This window comes from Stegodyphus dumicola, chromosome 12, assembly GCF_044657685.1.
Source record: "Stegodyphus dumicola isolate Sdum_Otavi_A_Nest chromosome 12, ASM4465768v1".
Taxonomy (NCBI): domain Eukaryota; kingdom Metazoa; phylum Arthropoda; class Arachnida; order Araneae; family Eresidae; genus Stegodyphus; species Stegodyphus dumicola.
Genome location: NC_140779.1, coordinates 63,877,734 through 63,900,538, shown reverse-complemented (window position 1 = coordinate 63,900,538; position 22,805 = coordinate 63,877,734). Strand labels below are relative to the sequence as shown.

At 32.1% G+C, this 22,805-nt stretch overlaps 1 protein-coding gene and 1 long non-coding RNA gene across 2 annotated transcripts in view; one reads left to right on the top strand and one right to left on the bottom strand.

Annotated features, from left to right (window-relative positions):
- Ddr (discoidin domain-containing receptor 2) overlaps positions 1-12,598 on the bottom strand; it is a 933,786-nt gene extending 921,188 nt beyond the window's left edge. Inside the window, exon 1 of the mRNA XM_085806493.1 lies at positions 12,409-12,598. The gene's annotated coding sequence lies outside the window, so the exon portion shown is untranslated. The remainder of the gene's footprint in view (positions 1-12,408) is intronic.
- The window catches only part of LOC146993680 (uncharacterized), a 75,104-nt gene extending 52,526 nt beyond the window's left edge, over positions 1-22,578 (top strand). The window contains exon 2 of the long non-coding RNA XR_015038228.1: positions 21,468-22,578. This is a non-coding gene — a long non-coding RNA (uncharacterized LOC146993680). The remainder of the gene's footprint in view (positions 1-21,467) is intronic.
- The last annotated feature ends 227 nt before the right edge of the window (positions 22,579-22,805 follow it).

Genomic DNA, 22,805 nt, shown 5'->3' with positions numbered 1-22,805 from the left:
TTGATTCAGCCATTCTACCTCTTTCTTCGGAACGTATGATATTCATTACTGAGAATTTTGACTGGCGCGACTAGCAAGCAGAAAAAGGATTCTATTATTTGGAAAAGTAACATAAAAAAAATTAAAGTCAATTCCTGCTTAGGTCAACAAAGAAAAATTCTATTTTAGTTACTTTTTGTTAACATTATTAACATTTTTTCATTTCTAATTTTTGAAGCTGATGGTGGTCTGTAATTTCTCATTCTATCCATCTCCTGTAATCTTTCATTATTGCAAGGCGCCTTTCCAGTGAGTTTCGAGCAGTCCAGTTCTTCAATTAATATTCCATCTAATGATTTCACACTACTCAAGGCGACCTATGCTTGACCTACTGCTTACATCCGCTTCATCCAACTCTATAGAACTACAGTTCTTTAATTCCATACACTTTAAAAATCTTTAGAACTCTGTCTTACTGTTGCCACTTATTTTTGTTAAATATTACAATACCATTTATCACAGTCATGTAAAATTAATTTTTACAGCACGGGAGAATTCCTGATAATTGGTCATTATTTGTAAGTGTTATAATACGTATAAAAACAGCACATCTTTAGTTCCGATAAATAAGAATAAATAAGTAGGAATTGACTCATGTTTTATTTAAATAAGTGAAAAAAAACTGTATTAACATCAAATGTCATCCACAAGTTTAAAAAATATATTTGAACTTGAGTGGATGAATAAAAAGTATTTTATTAACGATTGAAAATTTGAACAAGATATAGGGAGAGTGTGAGCTAATAGTAGGAATTTAAATAAAAATGAACAATAAAATGTTTTTTTTTTTTAATGACTTAAAAGTGTATCTATCTCTTCTTTCCCCTGTTCTTTCGTGGTATAACTAGAAGCACGTCCATTAGCAATCGGGAGGTCCAAAGTTTGATTCCCGTTATGGCATTACTTATTGTTCACTTTTTATGCTCTGAAATAAACCAAATGACTCTATAGTTTAAAATTCCGTAATTTAAGGCAATAGCAATAATTGATCAGAACTATATCACAAATCTACGAAGTTCTTGAAATAGAGATATATTTCATAATATCTAAATAATGAAATACTTCATACATTTCATGAAAAAACGTTACTTTCCTGAATTCGTGTTTGTATAATTATATAAAATTCATGACTGTCTTAAGATTACGTCACTAAAACACCAGAGAAAAAGTTTAATAAAATTAGATATATCACAGAAAAACAACTAATTATATATTTTATAGCATATATACTTGATTGCAAAATTTAATACGAAATATAACTGAAAATAATAAGAACATAGTGTCAATAAATTCCCAGCAGATTTATTATCTCGAATGAAAGAAAATCATTGAGGCCTCGCAACTAGCGAAATGGAACTTTGTTCTCCTTCCAAGTACTCATAAAAGACATCTCTACGAGCGGTCAAAGAATATATATCTTGCCCCGCCCGAAATCCTTATTAAGGAGGATTTATATGATTCGAAGAAGGATCCAATTGCCATCCTCGTAACTCAGACATCTACCGGTGACCCCCTACATTCATGTGGCAACCCCACCTGGGGAAGCAGTTACACCATTGTTCCTTTTAATGATGCGTTATCGTGTACCGATCCACCAAGAGATGATTGTTGTTACACTGACTGAGATATCAACACGCGTTTCTTTTTTCTGTTTAGAAAGTTTTATTATGTATGCTTGGTTAGTGCACTGGAGTCAGTCTGAGCTGTTTGTATTTTAAATAGAAGGTTATTTAAAGAATAAACGCCGAACGTTTGCAAAAGTATTAGTTTCATTTAAAATAATTTCGTAAAAAAAATTACTTGACGTTTGAGTTAAAGAGTTCAATATCCGGCCATCCTTTTTTCATGCGAATCCGCTTTGTAAAGTTTGTTAACTGTAAGCATAATAAAAACTTCTAAAATGAAATTTTATATAATGATAGGCTGACCATACGACGTCTATTCCGTGGTATTAAGTTGCATTTAAAGACATTTTTCATTTAATAAAAATATATCCAAAACAGCACTGCGTTTTAAATCTATTTTCATCGGATTGTAAGGTTCTTATTTTAAAATGACCAGTCATTACCATTTTGAGCTTCATTTTAACTTCTTCTTTCCGTATTTCTCACCAGAATACAAATTAGCTTATAGTTTATTTAAGCTGAGGCTTTCGAATCTGTTAGAAAGTGTTCCTGGCATTCGAGTAGCGTTATTAGAATTCTGCCAGCTGTATCTGAGTGTAATTAGACCGGCTTTGCAGATCTCTCGCAATCGATTGATACTTTAAATTCACGCCCCATGTAAAGTTACGTTGAGGCAACCTAAATTAAGATATAAATTGGCTATTATTAAAGTTATTTTTATCTAAAATTATTTTTTGGTAGTATTAGACTACTTATCAACGTTTAAATTTTATTTGATCGTTGATTTACCTCGCCACAAGTAGGGGGTTATTTGCAGACAAGAATCGTGCCTCTCATGTTCAAAGTTCTGTTGAATAAAAAGGTTATAAGGTATTTTCTCCCTTCTTTCCGCATGCCTTCGTGTTTAATTGGAAGCATACTCGACGCCTATTCGAGAGGTCCAGGGTTCGAGTCTCTGAGAAAGCACTGCATATTTTACACTTCATCAGCATAAAAAAAACCTAATGCCTGTATAGTGACAGCCGAACTTAACGGTGGAGGAAGATAATTCGTCACCGCCAGGATTTGGAGATTGGATCCCCTCATCCCCAGTCACCCTTTATAATGGGAGGGTACTGCACATTTTTCCCATCTCCTACTGCAAAATAACCTAATAACTCCACAAGTCCAAGTATTTTTCGTGATATTTTAGACATAGCGCTAATTCGTGACCTGCTTAGCAAGTTTAAAGACTAAAGTTCAAGTATCATATAAAGTATAACCTTACAAGATTAAAAATATATCTAAACGGTGTTCAGGTTTTTCATTAAGTTTCCCTTAAGAATACTGAAAATATATCCAAACGGATACTTTTAATTTAATAAAAAGTCTATCCAAAACGATAGTGAAGTTAAAGACACTTTAATTTAATGAAGAGCATATTTTGGTATTCTTGATTGCATTCAGGGCACATTCTTAAATATTTGCGTATTATATTGATCATGGTGCGAACATGTATTTTAAAATCATCGGCCTATATACAGAAGCTGGTCATCTTTGACTTAATAATAAAATAAAATAAAATAAGAATGTAAATAAACGCATAAATAAGCTAAATTTGAGATGCTTCCTATTGAGTATAATAGAAAGGTATAAAATTAAAGCATTATGAATTAAAGCTTTTAAGCAGAAGATGAGAAGATAGAAATGTAATCGAAATCGTTAATTAAATTAATAGATTTTGATAAGTGTGAAGGAATTCAAGGAAATTAAATTACGCGATTGAAAATTTTAATGGATTTTTTTTTTTTACAAAATTATTTTAAAAAAATTAAAATAATAAATATTAAGTGTCCATCAACGATTAACAATGAAAGATTCATCTTGTACTGACATAAGATTCGTATTTTTGACACTCAAAGCATTGCTAGTATATCTACGCATCTTAATAAATAATATTAGAAACCTTCCAAGAATTCAGATAAAAAAGATGGAATTTTAGAGCTAAATAACGAATTTTTTTATGAGAAGAGAAGGAAAAATCTCACCAAATGTTTGTTTAGAGTAAGTTCGGTTAGGTTCTTTGAATAAGACAGAGCACACAAGAAGTCTTTGCCTAAGGGTCTTGTCTTACGTTCTTTACGTAAGTCTTTGCCTTACGTTCTAAAAGAAATTTGCTTGTATTCACGTTATACATGAGGGAAGCTAGCAATCATGCAGTCAACCCGTTCACCTGAGTCCTAAGAGATAAATTACCAGCATTCAGCAGTCTTTAACCGCTCAGCTACTGGTAGGGCTTTTGTCTAAAGTAAAAGCGTCTAAAATAAAGCATATAATAATAAAAGCGTCTTATTTTGTCTAAAATAAAATAAAATAAATAATTATAAATCTGAATTTTATCTAATTTTAAACTGAAGGGTCGTATCTAGAATCAAATATAAAATGTTTACTGATATTAAGAATTATAAAAAGAAAACAATGCAGATAAATCTCCCGTTAGTAAACACCCAGAAAGTTTGGGGGCTTAAAAACTGTCTATTTATAGTAAATATCTATATTAAAGTGGAATGTACGTAACAGAGAACGGGAGAGCAATTTGCCCCAGTTAATCTCTATGTTTCATATTCAAGGATGTTTTATCAATAGTAAAAGAAAGTATTCAATAGTCTACGAAAGATGCTGCCATCTTTTATACACCTATAATGACATCTTCATACAAGTCCCTATTTATGCATCTGCATCATGGCATCAGCATTTCCGTTACCATTATCATTCTAGTCAATTTAATGTAATGCTATCATTTTTAATAACGAGTATCTGTAGATGCATGGCGTTGAATGAAGCAAGAGATGCAGTCGTAACAGACTGAACATCTTTTATTCTTGGAAAAACTTTATGATCGATACACAGCTAAACTGACTCAAAACGTGCGCCTTACTATAAATAGCTGCATTCAAAATTTTATTCTTTTGAGAATGTTTGAAAAAAGAAGTAGCAACAGCGGACAACACACTTGCAAAGCAGAGAGAAACGAGAAAGATAGAGGTAAGGCTATATACCTAATAATGAAACCGGTTACCAGATTTGGTAACCGATTTTAGGAACCAAAAGATTGGTTTTTAAGAATTAAGAATTATTATTGACTGAAAAAATATCATTGGTTGTGTATATAACTGTGTCTTTAGCGTAATGTACCAATCATGTGAGAAAGGATAACTTTGAAATGATGTACTGTATAGAGTTTTTTTATAAGCAAATATTATTTTTAAGGCAGAAAGGGGAAGTAACCAAATTAAAATATATTAAAATGCTACTACAAATTAAAGTTAGAATTTTGATATAACTGATAACTTTATGCAATTGGATCTCGGAAGTAAGATTTATATGAAGGAATTACATACAAGTATACATGTATGCGTTGACTTAGAAATTGTCGCAACGTTGAACAAGACTTACGGAGAGACGGAGTTCGGTGCATAAAAGACTTATTCCTGTTTAGCACAATTTAAAATGAATTACCCATCATAATGGGTACGATTAGCGCATCTGTTTGGTCACATTTTTTGTCAATTTTATATCTTATAACAATGCGATTGATGAACGAGAGATGAGAGTAGCTATATATTGGTAGGATAACAAGCAATAGCAGGAATATGACGGGTATAAGATGAAAGTTGGATTCAAAGGGATTTCAGTTATGGTTCCCAATGTGTCTTACGAGCTGTTAATAAAAGGCTTCAGTTCAAATTGACCTCTCATTCGCTGAAGCGCTTATGTAAGCATTATGTAAGAATTTACGTAAGCATTTATATAAGCGTTATGTAAGAAACATATGACATTCATTCATTTTCAAATAACGCATTTTAGAAAGATTTATTATGAGCAATTACTATTTTTGGACAGAAGGAGAGATTAAAATATAGAATTAAAGTACTATTGCAAATTAAAGTTAGAAATTTTATTTACATGTTTTTATCTTAGATCTATATAGATAAATATATATCAATTTAATTGTTAATTTCCTAGCTATGATTATCTCCTAGGAAAGGAAATGTAAAACTACTGTAAAGTAAAATTAAAAATGTTAATAATTAAGAGAACTGTGTTAAAACTATTGAAAACTTGTAATAAACTGAAAAGAAATTTAAAATTTTGTAATGATATGGATTAAAATCGCGCATTTTAAAAAAGAAAAAGAATAAAGATATTACATACATTAAAAATAAAATAGACCACAACATATATGGAAAGGCAAACAAATTATTGCTGATTTGCCGGAAGAGGGTTGACTTATCAAGATGAATTAACCGTCCCGCAAATATTCCGCAATAATTTGGGTATGATCGTATTTCGTGTCCTTCAGTGGCGTAGCTAGGGTGGGGCAAGGGGGGACATCTGTCCCCGGGCGCAGCATCCAAGGGGCGCCAAACTGATGCTACGAAATTTTTTAATGAAATGTTTTCCATTCTTGGCACACAGAAAGGGGCGCAAATTCTTCAAATGTTCCCGGGCGCTGGGAACTCTAGCTACGCCCCTGGTGTCCTTCGTATGTTTGAATGAATTCTTGTAATCGCAAAAAACTAATATATGTACGAAACAATCTTCGAACTGACATCGATTAAGAATTCACATAAATATATAATTTCTTAATAGTAATAAGAGTTTGACTGTTCAATTAGCAGTTGAATTTCCCAAAAATATCAAAACGATATGTATTATACAATGCAGTACATAAAACTTTAAAAAAAATACTTAGTTATGCTTTTTTATTATTCATCTTTACTTAGGTAGAAATATATTACTCCTTAGTAAGTAAAGCAACATTGTTTCTAAATATGTATCAGTTATATTTACTTTTGTTATAGTGTTCCATCTCTTACAAATTTGTCACGAAAAACTCGGATAAAAATGAAAAACGCAATCTATAAAAATGATTAATGATTTAGTCACACAACATTAAAGACCATCTCACACGTGACCAGGTCATATAGTTTATATAGTTAATTCTTAATAAATAAAAGAATAACGGAATCATACCACAATTCTTTTTAGTCCTACACATATCATACGGGTTTTATTAATGACGTTTCTGGCTTTGATTTTTATCGAATAGCAACCATTATTTCTAAACCGAAAAGCAAAGAGGTGGTTGGTTCTGGATTTGCTTTGGCGCTTTTAGAGAAATAATTGATGTCTTTTTGTAACAGCGCCAGCTAGAATTTTGATTCGAATTGGACGAAAAGAGGCTAAGCTGTCACCAATTGCGTTATTAATAATAGGTAATTTTACAGCCAGATTCACGTCTGTCGCCATGCTATTTTAATGAGCTGATATGCCACTAATATAATGCTGTGTTATTTATTTTACAGATCGTGACCAGATTTTCCCCGCTTTTTTTTTTTTTTTTTTTTTTTTTTTGTGTGTGTGTGTGTGTGTGTGCAGCTGTATTGATGCAAAAATTACATCAGTATTAGAAAAATGATTCTAGACATTAAGCTTCTGGTGATTTGGGAGCTTTTAACAGAACAGAAAATTTATTTGATCGTTTAGAATGTATCAGTAAATCTAAATGTTTTTTTTAATACATTTAACTAACAATTTAAATTTGGAATATGGAATTCTTAATAGAGCATGTGAATTGCAGAATAAGCCTAAAAGAAATATATAAATAAAATCCTTATAAATTGAAAAGTATATTTCTTTTGGACTACATTTAATACAATTTTATAGACGAAGTTTCTCTTTTCGTTTATTTTAGTGACGTCAACATCACGTAAACGTTAGTAGCGGCAAGTAAGCAATAGGCTGATGTAGTTTGCTACTTTAAAATAGGCACTTCAAGATTGTTGCAAGCGCCCTCTTCCCATTTGTGACCGTAACTGGTATCATTATCACGGCATAGCATTTATTTTCTCCTCATCAGTTGATTCTGTAGGATTTTATTCGCGTACTTTTCGAAAAATTAAACACACTATACGAAATTAAAGGGGGGGGGGCAGAATTAAACAAGTCGACTCTTTTTCCGCAGCTGTTGTTACCAAAGTTACCATTCAAATCGGGCGGCCGAAAGTAACGTCTAAGTTCTTATTTTAAAGCAACAGACTATAATTAGGTAAATGAAACTAAGCTTTTACGTGCTTGAATATATAAAATTGAATTTTTTTACTGTTTTTCAACGCTATTTCAGAACTAGCTATGGATGAAAGGTCTGCCACTGTGTTGGATTTGCTGCTCAGTAGACCAGAATAGGGCCCTAACAAGCTGGCCACGAAGAAATCAGTAGACAACAGTATTTGTGACCGTTGCTGAGAATGACAACAGTAGTTGGATATGCTGAGAATTCTTTGGGAAGAACTTGACTGTTCTTTTCTTTTCGCCATCGACAGAACAGCTAGCCCACTGGGTTAGGTGCTGAAGAACTAGACTATCAAACTGATATCTAACATGTTACAAAAAAGTCATGCATAGTAATTTTGCAACGTAAATTTCAAAACATATTTTTTTAAAGCAGCAAGTACATTAGTGTTCAAAATTAACCTCTTTGCCCCTGACATCAAGAGAACGAAGACCCCAGGGAGCGCGTTGAATGTCACTGCGTACCCAAGCATATTTTGCAACTGAGCCTATGCAAAAGTAATTCTTATAAAAACCTGCTTTTTATCTAAATATTTGGTGCATATGTTAGTTAAATAATTCTTATAACATAAATAGAAAATACTAAAATAAAAACAAAAACTAAACATTCAAATTAAAACAAAAATTAGAATAAATTCAAGTGCAATATTAGTAATAATGATTATATTCATATATTTATATTGTTTCTGTACAATAAAGAAGTACTTCAGAATTTAAATATCAATGTTCGTTATATCTTATTGCCACATTTACCGACAAAAATTTCAAGTCTTCTACACTGCTTGAAACGTTTCTAAATTATGAACGCTCGTTGCTAACGTTGCAAATTTTACTAAAGTAGAATAAAATATAATAAATAATATCCCTCATAACAATGCCAACTCTCTAGAGATACTGTTCAGTAAGTTTTCAAAGCATTCTGACAAAATTTATGCGCATTTAAAATATGAAATAAAAGTTTCATTTTATTGTATCAAATATGATACGGTGGGCTGTCAGTGATACTTCGCTCCCGCATCATATTGAATACCGTTGGCCCATGAAGGGAAACAGCCGTATTATATATGATATGCTGGGAGCGAATAGGTTAAGAGAATTTTCACATTTGATCGATTATCCCCAGAACTAATTGACACTTTTTAATAAAATTTAGTATGAACATAAGCAGCTACATACGTAGTACATACTACATAGCAGTCATGGTAAAATCACATGATAAGACTTATCGGCGCAGTAAGGTCTTAAACAGAGGTTGCAAGATCGAGCAAAAAATACAGTTAAGAAGGGATTAATCCTTTCTGGCAATTACTCAGCTACAATGTTATTTCACACTGAAAATGACGCTTTTTATGACGCTTTATGCCCTATGGCAATCGGTCTCACTCCTGCAGCAACACTGTTTTTAGTCTCTGGAGCGCTCTCGAAGAGGAAGACCAGCTGCAATTGCCCCCCTTAGCGTCCCAGACATGCTCTGTAGGGTTTAAATCTTGAAAACTGGAAACTGGTTGATTAATCCTTCTGCTAAATAACCTTACTTTCCAGAAAAACGTTTGCCAAATAGTATATGAACAAGGTTTGTAGTCCATAAAAACGAAGTGAGAGACAACTATATCTCTGAATAGGCGGGCATAGACTACGATTTTGTCTGTTTCCAAGAAGACCTGCTGTTTGCGTCTCACTCACTTCTGCGCAACCAAACCAGATTTCATCTCCCAAAGGTGCTGACCATGGAGGTAAGTTGTGCTGACAAATCGTTCGTGGTGCATCGGTGGGTTCACCGATACCAAAAAGTACCGGTGAAAATCAAGATGACTCATAAAATTTGACAATAAAGTTAACCTGAAGCAAAGTCATCGAAGTTTTTCGAATCCAGTTTGGAACAAGCCAATTTATAAATTAAACAATAAATAATTGAGTTAATATTAAAAATGTCAAATAATAAATTAAGATACACAAGATCGTTTTATTTTGGTCTGTAACTGGAATTACATTTTAACTCAGAAAATGCGAAGTAACCAGACTCGGGTGAGTTCTGCTTGGCTTTAGGCCCTCATTGATAATATGGAATTACATTAATAAAATTCATATCGATTACTTATAAAATCAAGAACATATTCCGAGATTTGTTATGAACTGGAACAATGTACACTGCGCAAAAAAAAAAAAAAAAAAAAAAGGGAAGACAGTTCTATATCTTCCGTTCTACTGGGCCGATCGACGAAATTCAACTTGCATTTTCCATATCTTGAAGACTTAGGATATATATTACATTTTTATATAGCATTGTTCTAATATAGGTATTTTGACACAAAATCGGAATTTTTCTGAAATAACATACCAATTTTTTCCAAAATTCGGTTCTACAACTCAAATTATGCCAAAGTGCCAGTTTTGTAAAAATTGCATGAGTAGTTTTTAAGTAATTAACTCTCAAAATTTAGCTCCTTCATGTTTATTGAGTTTGGTATATATATTTATTAATACATCTTTTTTTTTATTAAACTTATTTGATACTTCTTTTCCCATTTCGAAATCTAGGTTCATTCCAAATAAAATCCGCTTATGTTTGATGATTTATTTTTAAAATTTATATTTCTAAATAATTTGTATAATTTTTCGAAAAAAATTTTGAACTGTAACCTATTAACGTTTTATAATCATCGTAAAATGCGCGTTTTGAAATTTGGCATATTTGTTAAAGCGAGCGATAATAGCACCAAATGTGGTTTACGCGCACTTTGTTAAAATTATTTGAAAGTATGAACGATGACCTTTTTTCCCGCTCGTGTAACAATGAAAAAAAAGGAAAAGAAAATAGGTTGCTATGAATTAAAAAGTTCGCCAACTGGATTATTCTTGGCGCAAACTGAAAAAATTCGCCAAGATAAATATTTAAATTTCTCCATAAATTTTTCACCAAAAAATACAAAATTTAATATCCAGCCATAATTTGCGTCGTCGAATCAAACTATGGGAAAAAAATGTTATGGCATTTCAGAAAAAGTCCGATTTTGTGTCAAAATACCTATATTACGACAATACTATATATAAATATAATATATATCCTAAGTCGCGCTTTGGAGACATAAAAATGCAATTTGAATTTCATCAGTCGGCCCAGTAGAACGGGAGATATAGAATTGCCCCCCCCCGCAGTGTACTTAAAACACCGGATTGTTCCACACAATCCCTAACGTCAGTTTGCTTTATTTCAGAAGTGCTATTTTGATTACAATATGACTTGTAAATTAATTATGTATCTACATAGAGCTTTGCATTCAAAAACTTGCACTTCTATTATTCGAAATTCGATGAGTTGAAATTGTTAAATGTGGAAATTTATAATTCTAAATTAACTGATATTACGTGCCGAAATTAATTATTAATTTTTCTCCATAAGTCATATTTTCCTCTGGTTTTTTCAGTTTTAGAACTGAAATTTGATATTATAAACATCTGCTCTTTTCAAATAATTATGATTATATAATATTTAAGAAAAATTCATTTAAAGCAATCTGCACATATTCTCTGTATTCATATCAGTTTAGTTATTTATATGCGTATACATGTAAAAAAATGTATATAAGTTCAAACAAAATGCCCAAAGAATTAAAAAATCAAGCACATTTTAAAATTTATAATCAGTGTCAGAGGATAAGAAAAATTGCTGAAAGCGAAATTAAAAATTAGAAATATGTATATAAAATTACATTCAATATTTCTCCAGTTACACAAATATATAAAAACGTTGTCTTAATCGTAATATCTCATCGAGGATTTATTGTTTTTAGTTAGCAATCAAATCCTATGCATTATGCATAAAGGTCAAAAATATGACAACACAATATTGCCAGTTTATTTTGTGTAATATTTTTTATTTTATCCTCCACACTGTAAAACTATACTGCTATGAACGTAAGAAAGCGAATCATTTAGAAAAGGATTTTATCTGTTCTACTTAATAACATTTTAATAAGTGATATTTTGCACTTTAAATGTCTTTACAAAATACCTTTTTAATACTCTATAATATATCGACAGTAAAATTTCTACCTCTGCTTCTTAAGCACATTCTATATGCATAGAAAACAAATTTAATTTTACTCAAACCAGTAACATACTGTTTGAGTAAAATACTTGGATATTTTTCTCTTAGAAGGAAAAGAAAAGAAAAAAGATAAAGAAAACATAAACAATCCCGGAGCTTTTTAAAACTGAGATTCTTTTTGAGTTGAAATTTAATTTTATTCATTTGTAAAGATTTATTTTCACGAGTTGGAAACATCAGATATTAATCGTATTTGCGAAAAAGTTCGAAATAAAAACGTAATTTTTTTTTACTAGTATTAAATATCTGTAACTGCGAAAATTCTTTTTTAAAATATTAGATTGTGATCTGAAGTTTTCAGAATACATGTTATTTTAATTTAGTTTTTGTTTGCTTATTTATTTATTTATCGTGACATTGATACTTAAAATAGATACTTCGGTTCTGCTAAGCTTTCATTCACTAGACCTTTCTTCTAAAGTTTGTCCAAAAATAATGAATTCATAATAATTCAAGCATTTTCAGTTAATGACGATTAGAATAAATTCTGATACGATAAAAGAAATGCAAATTATTACTTACCTTGAACTTGAAGCTTTAAATGACAGATACCTCATAAGAAATTCTAATGCTCCTTTTGTACACATTTTTATGCATCAAGTAAAGACTACAAGTTTTTCCAAGTTTTATAATTTCATAACCTTTTGCATATCAAAGTTTCCCAAATATTAAAATCTTATGTTTGGGTCTCGAACACATGTTCACATCCATCAGAAAAAGCGGTTTCCGGCAGCTCTCAACGTGAAGCAACCACAGTATGTGTTATTTTGAACAGAGAATTTGTCGGCGCGAATGTTTTGCTGCGACCTCTACCGGTAAGCGATGCAACTATCAGTGGAAGAAAAGTTGCTGTTTGAAGCACTAAAGAACTAATAATGATGAAGGATAAATGTCCTATATTATTTTAATGCTTACAAATTTCATTATTAATTACTGCAGTAATAATATGAGGTACGTATTTTTTCGAAAATTTTAGATAGACTTTTATACACGAACCGTCTATCACATTATTGCTTATTAGAGAGAAAATTGTGTCTATATATAGCGTATATAGTATTTGCATGAATGTACCTAATTATTCGAGAATGACTTAGTATTCTCTAGTACTGTGTATTTCGTTTTCCATGTTGTGTTTCAAAAATTCAACTGTGTATTTTATTTCAAACTCCAAATTTGCTTCTATTTTTAATGTTTTACGTCTATGTTTATGTTTATATTTTTCCAAAGCTACTGTAGTTGGGTTGGCTCTATTTGCTGCGCATAATATCAAGGTCTACATTTCCATCGTTTTCTGCTGTTCACTTCCATTCACATGCCAATGAACAATTTGCACAATTAATTAAAAGAAAGAAAGAAAGAAAGAAAAGATAAAACAAATAAAAGAAAAAAAAAAAAAAAAACCTGAAAGGTTTCAGAATTTAAAATTAGGTCCAAAGCGGCGTTTTTTTAACGTTTTGTGGGTTACAAGTTCTTTGCACTTAAGCCATAAAATTTAGTTCAACAGCAATGTCGCAAAATAATTTTAAAATGAGCATATCTTCAGAATTTCCGATACACAGTCTGACGAGCTGGAGATAAAACTGTTTTTTCCCCGTAGAGTGTTGCCATTGCTCGCTTTTAAACCGTTGAGTTTGTTAATCAAAAATTGGTTAAAGTTTTACAAAATATGAAATCGATAATAAAGCAAATTCCAAATTTCAAATTTGGGCTTTCATATGCCCATATTCGTAGGAGGATTACGTCATTCAAAATTCGATGGCTCTAGGTACAATGCCAAAGGTAAAACTAAAGTCTTTAAGAATTTGTTTACTTTATCTCACCAATCATTTTATGTTAAGTAGGTTTACTGTCATTCTCCCTTTCTGTTTTCCTGCCAGAATACTAATTTTCAGTTCGCGCTTATTCAAATGAGGTAGAAAACGATTGTTTAATAAGAGCGTGTTCCGCCTGCTGAAGGACACGTTGATAGTTGAAATTCTAAGATAGCAGCTTGCATGCGGCGTTGTTTTATTTTTGCCAATAGTGCTTTTTACGCCAGTATAGGTTTGAGCCAACCTGCGCGTTATTCATTTCCGTATAGCCTTTGGTTAACTTCAGATTTAACTTAGTTTTAACTTGTATTCACTACTTTTGAGTTACGCTATAAATGCTAGCCGCTTTGTGAGTACAAAGAGTACCTTCTGTTAATCGTTTAACTTTTTAATAAAAAGGACTTTTGCACTTTTCTTATGTTTCTCTGTTTTCTTACTGGGCATACCTTATAAGTCGCTTGGATCCATCAAGCGTTTCGATTTAGTGTTATGCTTCCAAGAGGGTGGACTCTACACGTCTTTTAGTCAATGATAATTTTATATTTATAAACCAGAATTTATAAGTAACCGACAGAAATAAAGTGGAAACATATACATTCTTTTCAGTTTCTCTATTCTGCTTATATGTAGTTCACCACTTCTCTTTTTCACTCCAAGTAGATTGTCATAAATTTGTGAAAAATACAAAATTAATTTCTGCAGAAAAGAGGCGTGTTTTAAGCCAAACGCACTGTATCTTATTTAATCAAGAATATTTCGTCAAGAATAAATAACGTTCAATTGTCCATGATTGCAACCAGTAGCGGCTTTAAGTAGGAACGAGGTACAGAGACCGCTCAAGAAATACTTTTTCGGAGAATAACGTCTGAGCCGACACCGTCTAGAAGAATAATTATATAGAACTATCTAGAAGATGTCGGCTTAGGGTGCCAAATGCAGAGAGGTGCTTCATCGAATGATCAGTATTTTTTTAGAACACCAAAAAGAATTTATTGTGAAACGTCCTATGACGATTTTTCTATTTTTAGTTTATAGGAAAGAAGGCCGAAGCATTTTCGCCCAAGACGTCAAATACAGTAAGGTCGGCTGTGATTGCAAATATAGCTTTGCTGTTGCCCGGATTGCAAATATAGCTTTGCTGTTGCCCGGATTGCAAATATAGCTTTGTTGAAGTGCAAATATATAGCTTTGCTGTTGCTCCGACTGAAAATACAGTTATTCACCAGCTCCATCTTTATGTTCTACATCACCATACTAAACATGTATTTACTTCATAAAGTACATAATCAAAGTAAATTTTTTTAAAAAAAAAGAATGTGAGCTTATTCACTATAATCACATTTTAAATAGCGCAGATTATAAGTAAGCGAATAAAACTAATGATGAAGTCAAACATATCTCTTTTTATTGACAATCAAAATAAATCTTCATAGACAGACTGAAATACAGTCCCTACGTTTTTAATCAAAATATAGAATCCAGTCATTGGTAGGAACTGTTTTTCTCACCGGACAATTCGCAGGAATTCGATTTCCTCCCAGGCCACAACAGACATTGTATTTTACGATTAAGTCTTCTACAGGTCGTAAGTCACTGAAAGTAGAACATGGATCTTACATGTCGAACCGTCCTACGTTATTGAGATAAAAGAGACAAAAAACTGGCTTTGGCCCTTAAGCGCCTCATTCAGAAACGGCAATCGTTATATAACAGCTTATTTCTTAGTATTATAAAATATTGTTTTTGTTTTTCTGAGTGGGAAGAGTTCTGTTCATTCAAGTTCTATTATTAAAATATTATCAAAATGTTATCAGTATGTATATAAATTATTGTTAAAATTACTTCAAATAATTGTTAAATATTTAAAAATTTTCAAATTATTGCTAAAATATTTATAAATTTTGTCAGTACAAAAAGGTATTGTTAAATGTTATCACACTAAAGCTGTATATGGCTTTCTGAAATTCTGAATTCTAATATTGACTGCTTTTAATAGAGAGAAAATCATAAAAGTTTATTTAAGCGTGCTCATTCTTTTAATAGCAAGAGGGGTGACTGGAGAGAGCTTAAACTGCACATAAGTCGAGTGGAAATGAATTCAGTCTTCAATCAAAAAAATACTCAAAATATGACGAATATTGAGAAAAAAACAACCTTAAACTGTGATAACAGATAAATATGCCAGCGTGAATTTACAGCAAATTATAGTGCAAAATGTGAGCTTATTTTAGAAGTTTAATGCATTTTCAAGGAATATAGCAAATATCTGTCAATTTCCAGGGGGGGAAATGTTCTGCCTGTTTTCTGAAATTACATCGTTTAAGAAGGAGGGGTTTGGTTTTATATGATTACCGCGTACCTGGAGGCCTATCTGCCTAGTGAGAGGGATGCCTTCGTGGAGGACTTTTTAATGGAAGCTGGCTCATATACACGTTACACATGGAAAAACCACGAAAACGCTCATTCAGCCAGCCCATTCGCGGGATTCGAACCGCGGACCTAACTACCATATTCAGCGAATTTACCGCTAAGCCGCTGGTGGGCTAAGAAGGAGAGGAATAAATAAATAAATAAAAGAAAACAACAACTACAGCAAAATCTTTACACTACTTACTTAATCTACTCTACTTATCTTTACAAAAGCCCTCTACATTTTTATATATCACGAATAATAAAAACGTCGGCTCCTAAATAAGGAAATCTATTAATCAAAGTGCTTTGTCGAAAGCCATTACCTTTATAAATTTTTCAAGGGCGCCCCACACTTTTATTATTCGTCTTATAAAATTGTAAATAAATTTGATAAAGATAATTATTAAATCTCTTGTTTTCATTAAACTATATAATAAATTATGTCTCTCTTTTTAGTTAATTAGTTATTTCTTAAGTTTTAAATAAACATTTATTAGTCCAAAAGGGCTATTAGTCTCGAAACGGCATTTTGCATTGAATCACTCACTATAAACAGCTGCATTACTTCAAATTATTGCCACCAAATATTACATCGCCTTGTATTATATTTAAAGAAATTAAAAAATGAAGACTGCATGAATGTATATGTATGTTTCTCGCACTGTGAAAAAGCAACGATATCTAGAGCCATCAAATTTGAATAATGTTGTCCTCCACCCGAATATGAGCACCTGGAGGTCTGAATCTTGAATTTAGAATTTGTTTTATTATTTCATATTTTTAAACTTTAAAAAAACTTTTGATTGAGGAACTCAATGATTTCAAAGAAAGCAGTGGCAACACACTGTGTGGAATTTAATTTTAATCTCCAGAGCGCGAGACTGTCTATTGGAAATACTAAACATATGCTGTTTTTAAATATTTTTAGCCCAAATGTCTCGAAATGTGCATGTATGTGTAAATGAAAAAACGCCCCTTTGGTCATAGTTATAGAATCTGAAAGCTTTCAATTCATTTATATGTAATTTTTTTTTTTTTTTTTTTTTTTTTGTGTGTGTGTGTGTGTGTGTGTGTGTAAAATTTTATTTTTATTTGAGTGGAATTTTGAGGTTATTAACAAAATTTAAATATCAATTTAAAGTTTTTTAAAATTCTGCTTAATGTATTATTTCTTAATCAGCTTCCAGAGTAAACTATTGCCGAGCTTTAACAGCAAATGGCAAACATTAAATCACATATCATATTTGACGTGAATTAATCCCACAATATTTAAAGACATAAAATGCAGCTGCTTTCAGAGTGATTTCTTGTTCAGTCTTAAAATTTAGTGTTACGTACACAAAAAAGTTCATTCCTTAGTACAGTAAATTTAGCTTTTACCGAAAAAAAAATTGTAATATTATTTAAAAGAAAATATATAAAAGCATTTCCCTGAAATCTTGTTTGAGAATATCTTTTACTTTTCCTACAATATCTGTTTTTCCTATTTATTCGGTATAAATCTTATTCAAACAGGATGCAGCTTAGTAATTGGGCTATTATATGATACGATCAAGGGTGTGTATGTTCTGAAAGCACTTTTTTAGACCCCTGGCTGCAGTTTTATCGTAATATTTACCAGTTTTGGGGCAAAAGGCTTTGTCACAGCAAAGACAGTTTTCTTTGAAACTTTATCCATGAAAAGCACCAAAGAGTACTTTAAAAAAATAGTTAAAAAGGCGTGCCATTGAATGAAGTAAAATCAAGCGAATTGTCAGTTCGTCATAAGTAAGTTTGTAACTTCATATCGCAACGCGAATTTCGGCGATTGGTTTCGAGAATTTTAGGAGATTTTCTGGGAATTCATGAATGCAGCTGTTGAATGTATCCATAAATTTCAGATTTTTCTCATTATTTTTTAACTACCATTTGAGTTTTTAAATTACTTTTTATGTTTAAATAGTTTTAATAATGCCATTTGCTAGCATATATACGAAAATTCTCTACAAGCTATGCATATTCTTAAATCGAAACTCAGGTATTGAATTTTAATTTAACATTCTTCAGTTTTGCCCATCTATAAATAATATTTTAAAATACTTGTAAAGATCGTCTGCCAAATATATGTAAGAAAAACTCTTCTGTTATCTTTCAATTCAGGCAAAGAATTTCAATATGAAATAGTATTTTGTTTTTAATTTTAAAATATACCACTTAATGAAGAAAAGCTGTGTGTGTGCAATATACATAATAATTACTTATTTTTTTATTAGATATTAAATGCATATGTATTCATTCGCTGTCCATTTTAATGGAAATCTCGATCTCAGACAACGATGTTCATTACATAACTAGAAGCCGAATGATTAAAAACTGTATAGTATAATATTTATTTACGCCGCCCATACGGGAAAGATGTTAATGACTCTGATTGCCCTACCGAAGGGGCTGGGTTCGAATCCCGGATAAGGCATGGATGTAAACTGTCTGTCCCTTCATAGGATATAACTGCGGCCGCCTATCAAGTGCCTTCACAATAAAATGACCACCACATCTGGCGTTGGTAGTGACGAAAGCTTAAAATGGCTAGTGCTCGATATAAAAAAAATTGCTTACTAAAGTGTATGTTAACCAATTTTTTGAACGATTTCTGGGCCGTTTAAAATGTAAATACTTACTATTCAATCTAATGGCTTTCTCTCTGCATTTTTTAATTTCTGGAAGACTGTCGTTTCTTTTCTGACTGTCGTTTCTTTCTGGAAGACTGTCGTTTTCTGGAAGACTGACTTTTCACGACAGAAAACGTTTCTAAAATTCCAATAGGTATTGATTAAGTGCTTTCCAAACTCATTAAATGATGGCATGCTTGCATTTAGAGAAAACTCTTTTTAGCAAACTAGAAACACACTAGTCCATATAGATGAAATGCCAGGGGGCTTTGTAAAAACATGTTAAAGACATATATGCCATACCGGTAGTATCTTCATTTTTTTCAAGGAATGCAGCGGTAGCATTTGAACTGGTGGCATTGTCTTAGACGCTCGCATAAAGAAATGGAATTTTTTCTCTGAACATCCGATGTAAAGCATTTTATTGTTATTGTGATGAACTGATTTTAACTTATTTTTTTCCACTTTTATTATTATTTTTCCCCATTGCAGAGGAAACCTGCAACAGTTAATTATAAACAACTTACTGAAATTTTCTTTGCATTCTTCGAACCAGGTTTATCGAATTTTTTCTTGTTTTCGGAAACAGATAGATCTTTTGTCTCAGGACAGGGCAGGAACAAGTGAGCGGTACACCAGAACTTCACCACTGGTTTTATTGCTATGGTCCCATCTCACTAATTGGCGAGATCAATTCCAGTTTTCATGAGAAATCCGTTGCTAGCTTGATTGGTTTTATTCCCGGCTGAAGTTCAGAAAGAAGTATTCAGTTCTTTTATTCCCAAATGAGTTCAATATAGAACTGTCCCTTTATTTTACTTATATGCTCATCAGCGGCCGAGCAATAAAGTCGCTGAACACTGGTAGTTCGGTCCCGGTTTCATAAACCGACGGACGGGCTGGCTTCAAAGGCGCTATTTTGGTTTTCTCCATGTGTAAGGTGTATACGAGCCAGTTTAGCTTAGAAAATCCTTCACGAAGCTATTCCTCCTCTTATGCAGATAGACTTCGAGTGCTTTGTCATAATTTAATAACCCTTATCGTATTTATAAGATAACCTGCATTTCTATATTTTTTTTAAAAAATAAAAGAAGGTAAAGAAAAAGGATGTGAACTTGTAAGAATATTTTCATTACGACTGGTTAGATCAGCAGATTTACTGTTTATTTCCATTTTTAAAGATATATATATATATATCAATTTTAACAAACCTGCTCTCATAAATTGTGGCTTTTGGGTCTCTTTGGGTTGTAATATAATCCACCATTGCTTTTCATATTGCTTTTAAAACTATCTGTGTCAGTGCCCTATAATGCAACAAGCGGAAAAAAAAAGAGGAACAGTAAAATTTGGTCCATAAAAATATCAAATGTTAAGGGAGGATAATAAAAATCCTGTGATTATTTGGTATAAAAAATGAAGAGTAAAAATTTATAAACTGCCTTTTTTACATTTATACTAGTGGGTAAGAAACGAAGAGAGTGTTAGGATTGGTAGACAAACGATAAGTCTAACATTAGTTAGAGCTGAGTTAGGGAAAAAATAACCCAGATATCATCATATCCAATTATTTAGAAACCAAAAGGTGAGAAAAAGAAATCTGTCCACTCATGCCATATCTCACATATTATGCAGTTCAAATAGTATACATAATAGTATGCTTAAATGAATGATCATAAAACATCGAGACATCTTATATATATATATTTATATATCCTCAGAAGTGAGAAGAAGTGGTAGTCTAACTTGATAGTCAATCAGACAAGCTGAGTGTGAGTGCCAGTTATCTTCATCTTCTATTAAAAAGAATTTGGACCAGTATACTACTGAATGAAAATGTTTTTTTGGCTTCATAGATTATCTTTTTCAATTCTCCCAAATATTAATTAGGCTTTGGTCATAGCGTGGTGAATTTTACTTGGCTTTCAACTGTGGTAACCATGTTTAAGCAATCGTATGATTCCGCCCCTGTCGCTCTCTTCTTCTTACAAATAAGGTGCAACTCTTGATTTCTAATATATAGAGAAAGGTAATATATAGAAAAACTGTTAATTCTGTTAGATTTAAATTGCAATATGGCCGGTAATGAAGGTGATATTATCAATGAGACGATTGATAACAATGCTAATGGAGAAATGGATTTATCTCTAGCAGTGAGCGAATTCGAAGAATTGATAGAAAATTACAAATCGGATACTGAAATTGAGAGATTTGATTAATGTTTATTTTAGGATTGCATAAAGAAAAAATAATAAGTTTTCAAATTTTTAACCCGTATAATATCCTTTTTATGAACGCATCATTTGTAAATCATTTGGACCTCGTGTATAAATCGACCTTCCAAATTTTCACAGTAAAAAATTTGCTAAAAATCCTCGGTTTAGTATGCACGGAAATATACAGTAATCCAAAAGTGACATAGTAAAAAATATGAAGAAAAAATAACAGATGGCTGGCTGTAGAACTATTACGATAACCCACTCAAAATTAAAATTAAACAGTTCAGGCAGCCAGGTAGATATGTAAGCAATTTATCTATAAAATGGTTTTATAGATATATAAATATAGTTAGATATATAAATTTCATATTATACGCAAAAATCGATATTACTTATTGCAGTATGTGATATTTTTAATGTCCACTTATTGAAATGAGTTTAAAACAATGTGTCCATGAAACTAAACACGATATACTTCTTTATATATTTAGGTAACTTATAAGGCATTTCTCCCGCCTTCCTGGTGTAGTGGTTCTGCACGCTGGGCCGGTACTCCAGAGGTCCGTGGTTCGATTCCCGGCGAAGGTGATTGCTCATTTTTCATCTTGCCTGCTTCGAAAAAATACCTAATGTCTCTACAGTGGCGCCCGAACTAAAAGAGTGTTGGATGATGATTCTCTTCTCCTAGGATTTGGAGATTGGGTGCCCTAAAAACCCCAGTCGCTTTTTAAAAGGGGGAATATATAAAGGTATTTCTCCCGCCTTCCTGTCGTACTTTCGTGGTGTAGTGGTTTTGCACGCTGAGCGGGTATTCCAGAGGTCCGTGGTTCGATTCCCGGGGAAGGCGGTTGCTCATTTTTCAGCTTGCCTGCTTCCAAAAAATACCTAATGTTTCTACAAACTATATACAGTAGTTACTCATGTTTACTGCAAACTCTGTATATCATTTACCAATGCACAAATTTATTCATTTCTGATTATTTGTTCACTACCAGCATCTATATCGAACTCTAATACTCCACTACAATGAATAGAGATTACACAATTCTATACTATATATAGACTTACACAGAGTTCGAAATAAGTACTAATAGTGTAATATCTATACGCATATCGTAGCGAAATTATAGGCAACTTAATTAAGTCAACTTTTGCAGTGAACGAGCTGCCTTAGTCGATTATCGCTTGAAATTTTGATAAATTGCTTCATGGAATTCATTTTCTATTATAAATAACGAGCATTTAAAAATGATTGCATTGGCGAACAGAAGCTCGTTTGATTTCTGATGACTTTGAAAGATCTTTGGATCGACATTAAAGATTTTCATACCTGATAATCCATCAAAAGAGCATCTCAATTAGAGTACATTTCGAAGCGGCAAGGATCACGCCCTTGGCTGCACCTGTTTTCATTTAGTTACCATCAGCTTGGCCGGATGCAGTCTCGGGGCACTGATGCTGATGCCTGAGGCAGCAAAATGTACAGGGATAATGCATTAAAGGCTCGAATTGTGAAGTTTTAATTCCTTTTGCCTTGTAACAAAAGTATGTTCATCCAGAACGAAAATTAGTAATAAATAGCGCAAATTGTTGTAAACTACATATTGTTTGCATCGACAGCACTTTTAGATATATATTTTTTAGTAAAAATGTCCATTAACTCTTCATAGAACTCTTTTTTAAGACTCAGTATGGTTTCTAAACTGCATTTAATACTTACTTCATGTAACTATTAAATGTTCTTAAATATGAAATACTGCAAGCTAGTTATGAAATCTTAATTTTTTTATGCAGGTTGGCAGAACGCTATAAAAATTTTGTGTAGAACT